The sequence below is a fragment of the Gigantopelta aegis genome, chromosome 2, assembly GCF_016097555.1.
Source record: "Gigantopelta aegis isolate Gae_Host chromosome 2, Gae_host_genome, whole genome shotgun sequence".
NCBI lineage: Eukaryota > Metazoa > Mollusca > Gastropoda > Neomphalida > Peltospiridae > Gigantopelta > Gigantopelta aegis.
In genome coordinates this window covers 38,271,148-38,287,584 of record NC_054700.1, presented here as the reverse complement: position 1 = coordinate 38,287,584, position 16,437 = coordinate 38,271,148, and the positions used below count along the sequence as shown (strand labels likewise).

Genomic DNA, 16,437 nt, shown 5'->3' with positions numbered 1-16,437 from the left:
AAACTTAAGTGTTGTCAAATCTTTTCACTTTGCTGTTTAAACTGCCTTAGAATTATGTTCGATCTTTTCTCGTAACTACTGACCAAACTCCAGACTCCTGGATATAGCACGTATCAGCCGACTGGACACACTTCGCGTTACCAAGGACGACGGGTGAGAAGACAAACAGAATACTAGTAACAATGACATTAAGTAACCCGCGATAATACAATAACCCACGTCATGATTTATGGTGAAGTAGGACTTGTATATAAGTATACTTAACATTTTACTGAAAACCAGGTCAAGTAGTACTGTGTAGTGGAACATGCATATATACTTACTGACGATGATAGCTTTGAATGCTCTTGAGATTTTTTTTATATTTGGAACATAATGACTGTTTGGAGTGTTTCGAAGACATTTTATCAGTTTAAAGTGTGTTTTATTGTTACAACAACAAAATGGCGTGAAATTTAACTCCGTTGGTAGCGCCTCCGTCTGGGGTGCTTGGGACGTTGGGTCGAACCTCCCCGGTGGACTCATTGGGCTTTTCCCCACCCCTTGCTGTTAATGGACAAAATAAAGCTGGTTTCCTTTGAAGATTTGTGTCAGAATTAACAAATACATTGTAGTTTATGTCCAATAGTCGAGGACGAATTCATCAATGAGCTCTAATGTGATCGTTAAACAAAACAGAATAAAATGTTCACACTATGCACAACTTGCAGGGCTTTTTGCATTCAAAACAGCACATAACATGGTTTTTGACGCGCCAGCCGTGTTCCACTGGTTGGAAACGTTAAAAACAACGAAACAAACAAAAGAGAAATTTGTTTTGTTTAATGACACCACTATAGCACATTGATTTATTAATAATCGGCTATTGGATCTCAAACATTTGTTAATTCTGACATAGTGTTAGAGAGAAAATCCGCTACATTTATCCCATTCGTAGCAAGGGATCCTTTATATGCACTATCCCACAGGCAGGGTAGCACATACCACAGTCTTTGATATACTAGTCGTGGTGCACTGGATAAACGTAATGAATAAAACAGTATGTTTTCCATTGATCTTTTCGCTAATTCCATCATGTAATTAAATATTTAGAGACTGATCGGACGCTCCTGATAATTACCTGTAAAATAGACTTCTTGATTGAAAGCACGAAGTTAGAGCTGAGGCACTTAGATACCATTGACTGGAGAGATTCGTTACCTTATTCATGTTCACTCCGTAAATAGATTCGTGATTGAAAAAGGAAATGCAAATAAAAAGGCACGGCGGAAGCATATGTGTGTGTGCGTGCGTGCGTGCATGCGCGCGTGTGTGTGTGTGTGTGTGTGTGTGTGTGTGTGCGTGTGTGTCGGTGGCTAACACTTTTAATGCAGTTTTCAAGATGTATAATTTCTTTATACATGTGTATACGCTATAAAAACCAAATTCATGTTACATGTATCAAAATAATTACTTAATTTAATTTAAGGGGATATCCCACCCCACGAACACCCCTAGAATTCGCATAAACGCAATAAAGAAAAGAAATGTTTTTTATTTAACGACGCACTCAACAGATTTTATTTACGGTTATATGGCGTCAGACACATGGTTAAGGACCACATAGATTCTTGAGAGAAAATCCGCTGTCGCCACTACATGGACTACTCTTTCCGATTAGCAGCAAGGGATCTTTTATTTGCGCTCCCCACAGGTAGGATAGCACAAACCATGGCCTTTGTTGAACCAGTTATGGATCACTGGTCGGTGCAAGTGGTTTACACCTACCTATTGAGCCTTGCGGAGCACTCACTCAGGGTTTGGAGTCGGTATCTGGATAAAAAATCTTCCTTTGTTATTAATATTCATACATGCATTCATACATTTTGAAAACTTGATGTCCTGCAATGTACTCTAAAACTACAATTCATCATTCCAAATGCTGGTAAAAGCAAAACTTCTTAAATGCATTTTTACGATGCATAATTTTTGTATACATGTATGTATATGCTAAATATATAAATACCACATTTATGTACCAAATTATATTTATTCATATATAAATGGAATATTAAAGTGATATAAAGTGCTATGATATAAAGTGCTGGGGTTAATGAATAGATTGATATAAATTACAATATGATTTAATAACTTCTAATTTGTATAAATTCAAGATGGCGCCCAAGAATTCGCAATTCACGCAATATATGGAGTATTATTTCACATATTACGGTAATATATATATATATATATATATATATATATATATATGGATTCACTTCAGAATTTAAACTTGTTCAGGCCGGGTACTTCAGGGATCAGGATCAATATTGGGGCCTGTTTTATTCTTGGTATATATTAACGATATAGTCGAGAACATTACTTCCCTTTATACAGTTTTAGAATATCGTCAGTCTACTTATCATATAATTAATATGAATCTTCGTAAAATATCAGACTGGGCAGATAAATGGCAAATTGCGTTCTCTCCAGAGAAAATTGAATCAATTACTTTCTCTCGAAAACATCGGGCTTATCTCGAACCAGACCTCTTCTTAAAAGATGATAAGATTAAAAATGTTCAAAATTCAAAAAGCACTTGGGTCTTACGTTTCAGAGTAATGGACAATGGCATTGTTACATTGAACAACTATCTGAAAAAGGTTAGTCTCATGATAAATTGTCGTCGAAGTCTAAAATACCGTTTGAGTAGGAAAACACTTGAAATGCTATACAAAACATTAATTTTACCTATATTTGATTATTGTGATTACATATGAGACAACTGCCCTAAAGTTCAGGCAAATTTATTGGAACACCTTCATTTGGATGCCCTTCGAACTGTCTGTGGTGCAGTTAGGGGTACTAGTCATGACAAAATATACAACGAGACTGGATTTATGTCTCTGTCCCAACACCATGAATTCCATAAAATGTGTATTCTTCACAAAATGGTAAAAGGTCAACTCCCAACTATCTATCATCGTCGGTACCACCAAAAGTATCTAACAATTCAAATTACACTCTTCATAACGCTGGCGAATTCCAAACTGTATATAGCAAAATAGAATTCTATAAAAAGTTCTTTTTTACCATCTGGAATTCGTATCTGGAATAATCTCGGAACTGACACTACAAATAATGAATCGTTGTCTGCTTTTAAAAAAGAAATCCGTCCGATATTAAATTTACCAGATAAGCAATTTCTTGAATTTAGAACGCTTTCAAATCAAATAGTTCACTGTAGACTTCGCCTGGAATGTAGCGATCTAAATGATCATAGGTTCAAACGATATATCAGTGACAATCCGCCATGCAGCTGTGGTTATCCGTTTGAAAATACACTTCATTTTCTGTTTAACTGCACTTTGTATGATAATATTCGCCATACAAAGTTTTATTACAGACATCACAACAGTGTTATTTGGTAGAAATTACTATCTTCCGGAAATAAATTTAAGAATAGTGGAATCAATTCATGAATTTATAACTGCTTCAAACCGTTTTGATTTCAATTAATGCACTAAGTAATGCTTTATAATTATCGTCACCTGCATGCTGGTCTATAGCAGCTGGGTGTCCACACAACTACTTGCTTGTACTAGTATATTGAATTAAATGCATGAATTTTGGACAATGTACAATGTGGACATGAAACATATAGAAGGTCAAGTGCAACATTTGTTATAATTGTGTGTATGTAACAATACCCAAACATATCAATGTTTCCAAACATAATGTTTGTTATATAAGTATTAGGTAATAGTAATGGAGAATTATTAACCATGTATTATCTAAAATGTATGATTTAGATTTTATATTTTGTTTCCCACTCTTAACGGCATATATTGGGTTGTCACGTGACTATAGAAATAACCCATCTCAGTATGTATGTATGTATGTATTGATGTATTGATGTATTGATGTATGAATATCTATATATTGTATGTATGTCGAGGTTGACTGTTACATACATAGATATTAACGCACTGGCGCAGGGGATAATTAAATCCTTTCTGGCCTCACAAATTGTCCCATGTCGTTGCTGGGACTCGGACCTGTGTACGTACGTATGTATGTATGTATGTATATATGTATGTATGGATGTATGGATGTATGTATGTATGTATGTATGTATGGATGTATGGATGTATATATATATATATGTGTATATATATATATATATATATATATATATATATATATATATATGTATGTATGTATGTGTGTGTGTGTGTGTGTGTGTGTGTGTGTGTGTGTGTGTGTGTGTGTGTGTGTGTGTGTGTGTGTGTGTGTGTGTGTGTATGTAATAGGTCTTGAGGTAATTGAATCAATTATGAACATTTGACTAGTAATCATCCCGTTATATCTACGGGTTCATATTTGCTGCGCCATTAATACATTAATTACCTTGCCATGCTCATCCCAAACTAAAAAACAAAGTATAATACATTAGAATATATACTACTTAACTTTCGCTAGGGATAAACATTTTGTGCACATCTTAAATGTGTGCAACATGTGATCATTAAGATCACAATGTATGCAGTTTGGATGCTTCTTACATCACCATAGTAATCAGATCAGTAGGAACCGGGGTGGGGGTGGGGTTCCGGGGGGCACCCCCACCCCCTCCCACTTGTGAGCCTTTTTTTTATCACATTAATGTTTGCCATTGTAACCAAAATCTGATACCGAGTTTGTACCCGATCCGTCAGTGCCCCCACTCCCAAAGTCGTTCTTACGGACCTGGTAATGCATGACCACGATTAGACATGTCATTCATCGAACACAGTGAATGCAGTTGCTTTACTTGACAGGCCCGCAGCCAATGGGGAGTCGGGGGATCGGTCGACTACCACTCCTTACTGCTTTCTGACCACATTTTTTTGGAAAGAAATTACATTAGCATAAATAAAAAATTCGCCTTGAGCAGGGGAGGGGGGTTCAACACCCCCCCCCCCCCCCTGCGCACGCGCCTGTATTCCTATATAAATTATGTCGTATAGGTTCCTTCCTAGATACAAAAATATTCTGGTATGACATTCAGTTAATACAGTTCTATTGAAATACGCGCAAAAGTGATAAGAAACTTATTAGCTTAACCTTTAATATACCGACCAGTCATTGCCTATTTATTTTATTTATTTAAAAAAACACAAAAAAAACCCCCGCTATTGAGCAACTTATTAAATCTTATTGTTTGCTATCAAGGACAAATTATTTCAACTTGAACACATTGCACAAATACTCTTTGATCTGTTCGCAACTCTAAATCTGTTAAGCACTAATCGATCACGATAATACAGATGACTGACTGCTTATGTTCGTCAGTTATTATTTTATGATCAATGTAGATCTTTTTCCTGTTCTAGCCGGAAATAAATGACTCTGTTCTGCTCTGACACCTCACCCGGAAGTATGGTTATATCCGTCCAGTTATGTTGAACATCATGATACATTCACTGACGAATACATACAAGTAGCAAGAACTAATACCGCAAAAAGAAAAAAAAACGAAATATTTGTTTAATGGCAACTCAGGACTATTTGGTGACTAATATGGCCATTTCGACGAGATGTCATTTCTCCCATCCCTAACCATGCAAGACAGACCCATTCCATGACGTCAGCCCATGCGGAATAAATCTGTCGTGCATGGGCTACGACGTCATGGAATTTCACATGGGGAGTATTACGGCGTTGGTAATATATGACGTCTTAAGAATTGAACGTTGTATCTTTGACATTCATGCGATGATAAACACCAAAACCGTTTTACACACTGTATGAATGGCGTAGCGCGTTATTCTTATAATTCCAAATGCATTAATATTGCCATTATACAAAAGTATATTAAAAAACCCAATCGAACTCTATTCCACAATGATTTACAACTGTATCAATACACAAATAAGGGAATTCCCTTAGAAAGTTCCATTCGTTTTTTTCCGTCAAATCTCCGATTCATTATATTGATTTACATAAGGTTTTATAAATTTTAATTATCTGAATCAAGTGTGGATAAAACGTTATAAAATTTAAAATAACAGAACATCAACTGATAACGCAAAAAACATTTCGATGAATTTTGAACTAATTAACATGGAGGGAGAGCGTCAAATTATTTAGAAGATTTATCTACTACCTATATTAAAATTGCAGTTGTCAAAAGTTGAATTAGTGAAAATGAATGTGAAGACTGACTTGGAAGGGATAAAGTGGTTTCAGTGTTACTGTGTGTGTGGATTTCAGAGGAAGTTTGTGATTGTGTGATATTATTCTCGGAAAGGACAGGTCGCGGAATTGTACACGAAGGCGTATGTGTTTTCGTGCGTGTAAGTTGTCGGTTTGGTGTTTTTGTCAAATATGACAGGGCTGCGCTCAGGTCACTCTTGATTTGTTGAGCATTCTCTGCTATAACTTATAATAGAAGCTTCGTTTAAAGCCTGAATTGACACCGTCACTCACAGTGCAGACACACTTGGGATAAAAATAGAAACGATGGAATCCTCGGGGATTCCCTTGGTTACCGAAAAAGTGCAGTTTTCACATTCATGGAAGAATGAACGTTTGGTTTTAGATCACGTGATAGCATTTTAACCAATCAAGACGCCTATTACAAAACAGTAATTATAAAATGGGATTATATATCAATGCAAGTTGGTTAGTTTTATATCGATATTTTGTTATTAAAACCTTCATTATAAAAGCTGTCTTGTTAATTTGTAGTGTTATATATTTAACACATGAAACAGACGCAGCAAATATGATAGTGTAGTTTATTTATGATAAAACGGTCAAATAAAGAAGTAATTTTTTCAGCCATGTTTGTTTGTTCGTGTAAAATAATGGTTTATTTATCGAATGTATGGGAGAAAAAGACTCCATCATATGCGGTCATGTGGGATAGAAATAGTACACCCTCGGTGGTAGAAATTTCGACCCTAAGACTCGACAAGCCTCGTCCCGGATCGAAATTTTTACCACCTCGGCTGTACTTTTTGTAGCCCGAGTACTCTGACTGTAAGAGAGCTAGAAGGACATTTGGACATAAATACGTAATGAGAGCGTATTTATGTCCAAATGTCCGTCTAGTTCTCTTACAGTCAGAGTACTCGGGCTATACTTTTTGTAACACACATGACCACATATGATGGAGTCTATTAGTACCAGTAGTATTGGTAGTAGGCTTAATATGCTAACCCCGTTATGTTTTTTAAAAGGTTCAAGTACGGTGTCACTTGAACACATCTCAGGTATCGGGGCTGATAGGGCGTGAGAAAAATAGAATACTACATTCGTGTCCGTTTGATACCATCTATCTTACAACGCGTTGTTTAAAAACGTTTTTAAACAACTCGTTGTAAGATAAATGGTATCCAACGGAAACTCATGTATTATTCTCTATGTCACAGAGAAAAGAGAGAGGGAGGCACGCACAGAGAGACAGAGCGAGACGGGGAGAGATATAGTGCGAGAGGGAGAGAGAGAGAGACAGAATGAGAGGCGGGGAGAGAGAAGGAAATAGAGACGGAGAGCGAGAGACAGAGTGGGGGAGAGAGACAGAATGAGAGGCGGGGAGAGAGAAGGAAATAGAGACAGAGGGGAGAGAGAAGGAAGAGAGAGAGAGAGAGAGACAGAGAGCGAGAGACAGAGTGAGAGAGAGAGAGAGAGAGAGAGAGAGAGAGAGAGAGAGAGAGAGAGAGAGAGAGAGAGAGAGAGAGAGAGAGAGAGAGAGACAGACAGACAGACAGACAGACAGAATGAGAGACGGACGTGGACAAAAACGCTGCCTCCATACAGAATACGTATTCCGGAAAGCACAACAGAGCATACCATAGTCTTTGGCACACTGTCGTAGAGCCCTGGTGAGGAAGGGAATAATCCAGAGTCTGTTAACAGCGATCGATCCTGCGACCCGTCGCATCGGATCTTTATGACAACTTTTCTACTGAGCTTCATCCCATACGAAGACCTCTCTCGAAAACAAAACTGTTTCTACTCTATAATTATTTAATTATATTAAAACTACAAATCGCTTAGCAAAATGCTGTACACCAATGTCTACTCCATATAATACCTTTACAAATCGCAAAAGCTGTAAACAACAATACCTTTATAAATACTGTCTCGATTTGTCGAACCATCCGATGCAGATCTGGAAATAGGCGTTATAATATTATGGTATCCACAAATATACGGAATTCCTCGTTTTCTTTTTCTAATCCCGAAAATATCAATATTCCGAACCGCGCCGAAGCTGGTCGTGTTTTTATTTTTGCATTCCTACGGCGAGCCTTGCGTGGTCACGACCGCGTCCCTCGCAACGACAGTGATAAGAAAGAGCTTTTATCGAATACGCACTGTTTCTCTTTCATTCCCTGCCATGGCCTGTTGTTGCCGCCTGTTCAAATAGGTCGTTGAATTTATGGCTGTTTGTTGAAGTAACCATACAGAGATCCACCCTGTATGAACCATGTTAATAAACAGCCAACACGTGTCGAGGTGTTCTAATGTAGGGGGTTATCAAGCTGTACGTTCTTAAGTCGCTTTAAATACAACACCATTATAAATTACCACTACGGATGGTACACACGCACATGATCTATATGTCTTTCGTTTTGTTTAGTAGAGGATGTGTGTCTTTCAGCATGTTACAAGGTTTCAAGATTTATTAAACACATTACAATGTGTAACAAGAGGACAATTCAAATACCTAATTAACATACATGACAAGAACATACGTCAACATAGAAGTATCTATAGTTAACATACAACACATGATATGGAATCACAATAGCTAAATTGAGCGGAGAAACGTCAGTTCACAAGACTAGATCATCTTTTAATAAATATAGCTAGTTTGTTTTAATAATGGTGCATTACATACAGGACTGTAACTAGACTAACACAAATTATATAGGACTGATAACTAGACTAACACAAAGTATATAATATATAAATGCATATATACAATAATACTAAAACAGAGTATTTTTTTATTATGAATGTTTTGCTTTACCAGAATGATGTAAAAATTAATTTGAATATTAAATGAAGTAACAGAAGTCGCAAGTTGGTGATGTAGGTTCTTGTATTTTACTTTCCAACATTAAATATAATTAACAAGTCAACAACATGGTGATACAGATAAAATACATGTGTATATATTATATACATACATACAATGATAGCGTTGACACTGCGACTGAGACCTCAAGTGTACATAATCGAATTTCTACAGGGGTGTTGTTCCATCGTCCGATTTCAATTGAGAGGTAGTGATTCCATGTTCTAAATTTAAGTATGGTGATCTATAGTTTTTCTGGCATTATGGTGAGGTATGTTTCTAGTGTCGGGTTATCTTTAAAAAAATAAGTACATTTTTCCTCTAGACGAAGTTGCAATATTATTTTTATTATACTGGTAATGCTGTCTTAATATGATATGTTTAAAAAATTGGGGTGAGGGGGGTTGGGGGTTAAGAATCTTTGGGACATCCATATATTTGTCACATCTTGTCTATTAAATAATGGTTTAATATGCTGGATCCATCAATAGCTGTGCCCATTTAAGGATGAGTCATGTAACATGAATTCATGTAATGAAAAAGATAGTTTTGTTTGTTAGCCAGATTCAGTTCTAGTCCAGAAACTAATCATTCTTTGTTAGTTTTGTTTGTTAGCCAGATTCAGTTCTAGTCCAGAAACTAATCATTCTTTGTTGGATAATTAACTTCAGTGTTCTATGTCCTAGTTCTCCATATAACACGAATATTGGTGTGCCTTTTTTAACAGGGAGTAAGCGGCTGGGGAAATTTGTATGTATGTTTTCGATAACATCCGTGTTTTCGTAGCCCCATGTTTCGCATCCGTGTAAAATGATAGGTAATGCCATAGTGTCAAATAGTTTTAACTTCCATTCTATTGTTAGTTGTCGGTGTTTTAATGTGCAAGGCAGTTGTTTTCGTTTTTGATATGTCTGCAAATTGATAAATGAATGAATGAATGAATGAATGTATGAATGAATGAACGAACGTATGAACGAATGAATGAACGAATGAATGAATGAATGTATGAATAAACGAATGGACGAATGAACGTATGAATGAATGAATGATGAATGAATGAATGAATGAATGAATGAATGAAATAATGAACTCAATCATGGGGCTATATCGGCTGAGGCTTCGTCATCTGTTAGGGACTTCCAAACTAGATCGGTCAGTGGGTAGAGAGTTAAACTAATATTGACCCACCCGGACAGAAACCTAGGGTACTGAGGTCAGAGGTGATGGGTCGCAAGGCGCACTCTACAATAGACGACAACACAATGCACCAACAGCTATTAAGACTCCACATATGAATGAAAGAAAGAAAAAATGAATCAATGAAAGAAAGAAGTGTTTTATTTAACGAGGCACTCAACACTTTTTATATACGGTTATATGGTATGAGACATATGGTTAAGGACCACACAGATTTTGATAGGAAACCCGCTGTCGCCACTACATGGGCTACTCTTCCAATTAGCAGCAAGGGATCTTTTATTTGTGCTTTCCACAGGCAGGATAGCACAAACCATGGCCTTTGTTGAACCAGTTATGGGTCACTGGTCGGTGCAAGTGGTTTACACCTACCCATTGAGCCTTGCGGAGCACTCACTCAGGGTTTGGAGTCGGTATCTGGATTAAAAATCCCATGCCTCGACTGGGATCCGAACCCAGTACCTACCAGCCTGTATACCGATGGCCTAACCACGACGCCACCGAGGCCAGCATGAATCAATGAATGAACCAACGAACGAACGAACGCATAAATGAATGGACTAACGAACGAATGAATGGATGAATGAACGAATGGATGAATGAATGGACTAATGAATGAACTAATGAATGAATGAACGAACAAATAAACGAGCGAAGGAATGCATGAATGGGTGAACTAATGAACGAACAAACGGATGAATGTATAAATGAACGAACGAACGAATCCATTAATGAATGGACCAATGAATGAACGAACAAACGAATGAATGAAGGAAAGAACGAATTAATGGATGGATATATACTGTAATATATCGTCACTGACTGGGTTTTGTATATTTTATTTCTCCACACACATATGCATTTTAAGAGATTCTAAAATAGGCGTTGCTAAGTAACTAGTACCTGACATCAAGACCGCGTGCTCATTAATAATTCAACAAAAGGAATTAATCAAATGTTAATTGTCGATATCATGGGGTTCCTCATTAACAAATTACTGACACAGACATAGGTGTCTAACTCTTAATTATTTAACAAGCGAAATTAATCGATTAAAAAACAACCTGAATAAAAGCAAAAAAAATAAATATATATATATATATATATATATATATATATATATATATATATATATATATATATATAAAACAATTCAAAATATATCGAATGAGTGGATGCCGTTATTAATTAATTGTTAATATTTAATGAGATTCCGACACGATACATATATCGTCTATCGGGTTGTTAAGCAAAACAAATACAACAAAACAAATCTAAAAGTATGAAGTAAACACTAACAAACAACCGCGGAAGACAATTTAGTACAATCGAAATATTATAAAAACGAAAACATAAACATTTTGTGAATGTTTTATTGTGACGCGCCTCTCAGGAAAATCAATGTTATTAGAGAGCGTTAGCGAGCTCCTTCAAAGGCGCCAGAATGTTAATTTGGATTTCAACTGGGGCAGTGCCCACCTCCCCCATTCCGACCTCTTCCATTCTCGCGTCCATGGGCTGATTTTATTAAGACGAGCGTCAGAAAAACACATCTACAAAATTGTTGTTGTTGTTGTTGTTATAATTACCAGTATTTTTATTTATTTTTTTAATTATTATTATTATTATTATTATTATTTTTTTTTTTTTATTAATATTGATTGTGGTGTGTGTGCCGAGGCGTTGCATCTTCTCTCAGTTAGGATCGAACCACCTCAGTGGATCCATTCAACTGACTGTTTTTTCTCTCGTTCCAACCAGATCACCACAACTGGTCAAAGACCGTGGTATGTGCTTTTCCTGCATATAATAGATCCGTTGCAGCATTAGGAAAACTGTAGCGTGTTTTCTCTGATGACAACGTGTCAAAATTATCAAATGTTTACCAAATGTTTCACATCCAATGGCCGATGATTAATTAATCAATGTGCTCTAGTGGTGTCGTTAAACAAAACAAGCTAACTTCTCTCAGTTAAGGCAACGTCAAACGATACGAATGCTTCGTACAAGAATATCTACGAGGATAGCCGATTGTCATAAGACCACAATAATGCTAGGGTCAGGCTGGCAACTACCAGCAGAAAGTTGACCAACTCGACGGCTGCGTTGTAATTCCCTAACTCCCGACTTACGGCGGGTGCGCTCAGATTAACAACTAATGGGTTATACGACGAGAATCGAGTTGTAAGAGCGCTCAGACTAGCAACTGGACAGTCGTAGAAGTCGTGAGAGCAGAAAGTTGGACATATGGTTAAGGACCACACAGATATTGAGAAAGAAAACCGACTGTCGCCACTTCATAGACTACTCTTTTCGATTAACAGCAAGTTATCTTTTATATGCACCATCCCACATACAAGATAGTACATACCACGGCCTTTGTTACACCAGTTGTGGAGCACTGGCTGTAACGAGAAATAGCCCAATGGGCCCACCGACGAGGATCGATCCTTGAATTACGTCGAACTACACTGACAAAGACACTGCGCTGTTGGTAATACCATCCACCACGAGTCGTGAGTGCAGACAATTGGCCACCTTTCTGCTGGCAGTTGGTATTCTGAACCTAGCAAAAGATTTCATCTGTTGCTGTGCAATCGGAAATCGGCTGTTTTCGTATGTGGAATTTATATCGTGTGGCGGCGTCTTTAGTAAGGGCTGTTTTGGAGGGGGATATAGTTTTTATTATTTTATTTATTATTCAATTTATTTTATTATTATTATTTTGTTGTTGTTGTTGTTGTTGTTGCTTTTCGTTTCGTTTTTTGAAAGCACTGTTTTCTAGCACGGTTCTGTTGATTTCACAAGAAATAAATGGTATCTACGTGATAACTCACTGCATGTTGTCAATCACTCAGTCTTTTGTGAGCAACTGGTCTTGTCGTTCAGGTTAAGGAAAGAAAGAAATGTTTTATTTAACGACGCACTCAACACATTTTATTTACGGTTATATGGCGTCAGACATATGGTTAAGGACCACACAGATTTTGAGAGGAAACCCGCTGTCACCACTACATGGGCTACTCTTTCCGATTAGCAGCAAGGGATCTTTTATTTGCGCTTCCCAATGGCAGGATAGCACAAACCATGGCCTTTGTTGAACCAGTTATGGATCACTGGTCGGTGCAAGTGGTTTACATCTACCCATTGAGCCTTACGGAGCACTCACTCAGAGTCTGAAGTCGTTATCTGGATTAAAAATCCCATGACTCGACTGGGATCTGAACCCAGTACCTACCAGCCTGTAGACCGATGGCCTAACCACGACGCCACCGAGGCCGGTTTCAGGTTAAGGAAGGCAATGTTTTATTTAACAACACACTCAACACATTTTATTTACGGTTATATGGCGTCGGACATATGGTTAAGGACCACACAGATATTGAGAGAGGAAACCCGCTGTCGCGACTTCATGGACTACTCTTTTCGATTAGCAGCAAGGGATCTTTTATATGCACCATCACACAGACAGGGCAGTACATACCACGGCCTTTGTTACACCAGTTGTGGAGCACTGGCTGGAATGAGAAATAGCCCAATGGGCCCATCGTCCAGGTTACATTTGGTAGTTTATCACAATAAACCTCAAGGCGTAATGTTATGTTTACCTTGATGAACTAAGCATCTCTCTGATAAAACAACTGCAGTGTCATTCACTTGTTAGTAAAACAAAAAATAGGCTATCTAAGATTGAATTACAGAAAGAAAGAAGTGTTTATTTAACGACGCTTGAATTACACAGAACAGTTTACATGGATTTGGCCAGGCGTTCTGTGTGTCCGAACATGGCCCCTTCCAAAAGAAAGTGGCATTGGAAATTCCCAGTTTCTATGCTAGAGAAAGAAAGAAATGTTTTATTTAACGACGCACTCAACACATTTTATTTACGGTTATATGGCATCAGACATATGGTTAAGGACCACACAGATATTGAGGGAGAAAACCCGCTGTCGCCACTTCATGGGCTACTCTTTTCGATTAGCAATCTTTTATATGCACCATCCCACAGACAGGGTAGTACATACCACGATCTTTGATATACCAGTCGTGGTGCACTGGCTGGATATGCTAGAGAAATACCAATATATATATATTTAAACTATGATTATATGTCTGTTGTAATAGATTAATTTAACAGTGATGTACTGCATGATTCAGTGGCCTTAAACAAAATATCCCCATTATATCCCCATATATCCCCAAATATATCCCCATTATATCCCCATATATCCTCATATATCCTCAAATATTCCCAATCCCATCAGACATACGACCCTGGCACAAAATCCTGGATGTATCCTTATTAACAAAACAAAACAAAAACAAAAACAAAAACAAAAACAAAAACACAAAACAAAACAAAAAACCCCACAAACAATAATAAGAAAGAAAGAAAGAATGAAAAAGAAGTGTTTATTTAACGACGCTTGAATTACAGAGAAGTGTTTATATGCTAACTGTGTTATTCCCCTCATCCCCACAAAATAAATTAATCAATCAATCAATCAATCAATCAATCAGTCATATAAATAAAATAAATAAATACCACACAGACGTCGAATTTTGCGAGGAATCTGGAAGAATTCAATGAACCATAAAAGACTGAGTGAATATAACCAAGTCCAAGTTTTGTTCAGTTATTATTTTGGGGCTCAGCGATAAAGCGATCGCATGATGCGCGATCGATCTAGGATCGATCCCCGTCAGTGGGCCTTTGGGCTATTTCTCGTTCCAGTCAGTGCTCTACAACTGGTGAAACAAAGGCCGTGGTATGTACTATCCTGTCTGTGGGATGGTGCATATAAAAGATTCCTTGCTGCTAATCGAAACGATGTGAAGTGGCGACAGCGGGTTTTCACTTTCAATATCTGTGTGGTCCTTAACCATATACATGTATGTCTGACGCCATATAACTGTAAATAAGATGTGTTGAGTGTGTCGTTAAACTATTTCCTTCCTGCCATCTATAATTTATCTACATTCCTCCATTACGGTCAGCATGGGCGTATGGGGACTCTTTGATTTAGGGGGGCTGGAGGGGTTGATTTGCCCGAAATTTTACCCAGATAAAATTTGCCCGAATTTCCCCCACTGTTTTGCCCGAATTTGGGGGCCCAATTGCCCCCCTGCCCCCCCCCCCCCCCGATTCGTACGCCCATGACGGTCAGGGGCGGGACATAGCCCAGTGGTAAAGCGCTAGCTTGGTGCGCGGTCAGTTTAGGATCGATCCCCGTTGGTGCTTCGTTAAATAACACATTTCCTTCCTTCCACGACGGTCAAAACTATTTAAACATCGCTATTACTGGAAGAAAACCACACCAAAAAACAGTGCTATTAAGTGTGACCATTACAAATTCCTCCTCATATGTTACATCTTCATAAATCAAGGCTAATATTCGTGCCTCGTATTCAGCCTTGATACATGTAGTCAAGATTACTGATATCCAAGATTACTGATATCCATTACTAGCGCCCTCTATTGGAAGAAAATTTGTAACACCGATTATATCCCTTACACGATGACATCGCTGACCAATCACAGCATCGGTAACATGTGACAATCTTGAAAGCAATATCAAAAATTAACCGCCGAAACCTTTTTTTTAACATATCGTGACAAACACGACACGTTTCCACGGACGCTGACGCTGCCATCTTTGTTTACAATAACAAGGGAATCTATAAGGAGCGTTGCGATTCGTTGCAATCAGATCTCATCGCATCCAATGAAATTTAAGCATTTTGTGGCACGATTTCTTGACGACATGTATCAAGGCTGAATACGAGGAACGAATATTAGCCTTGATTTATGAAGATGCATATGTTAGTACTGGGGATAGTTTCTAAAAAAAAACCCGTATGCACGAAGGTTCGAAATAATAGCCGTAAATCTACAACAACGATTGAAAGTTTTATAATCAGTGTAATAGTAAACAGCAGGTAATAGTAACATCCATCAACAATGAGAAAGGTGTGGAGGGGGGTAAAGGTAGACGGGTAGAACGAGAGTACTAGGGACAAACAGAAACAGGAAGAGAAAAAGACATACAGACACAGATAGAGTGATATGGAGAGAGAGAGAGAGAGAGAGAGAGAGAGAGAGAGAGAGAGAGAGAGAGAGAGAGAGAGAGAGAGAGAGAGAGAGAGAGACGGAGACAGAGAGACAGAGAGACAGAGACGGAGGGGAG

The 16,437-nt window shown here is 37.8% G+C and overlaps 1 protein-coding gene across 1 annotated transcript in view; it reads right to left on the bottom strand.

Moving 5' to 3' along the window:
• Positions 1–8,381, bottom strand: part of LOC121388427 — a 39,249-nt gene extending 30,868 nt beyond the window's left edge. The window contains exon 1 of the mRNA XM_041519743.1: positions 8,097–8,381. The gene's annotated coding sequence lies outside the window, so the exon portion shown is untranslated. The remainder of the gene's footprint in view (positions 1–8,096) is intronic.
• Positions 8,382–16,437: the final 8,056 nt, after the last annotated feature.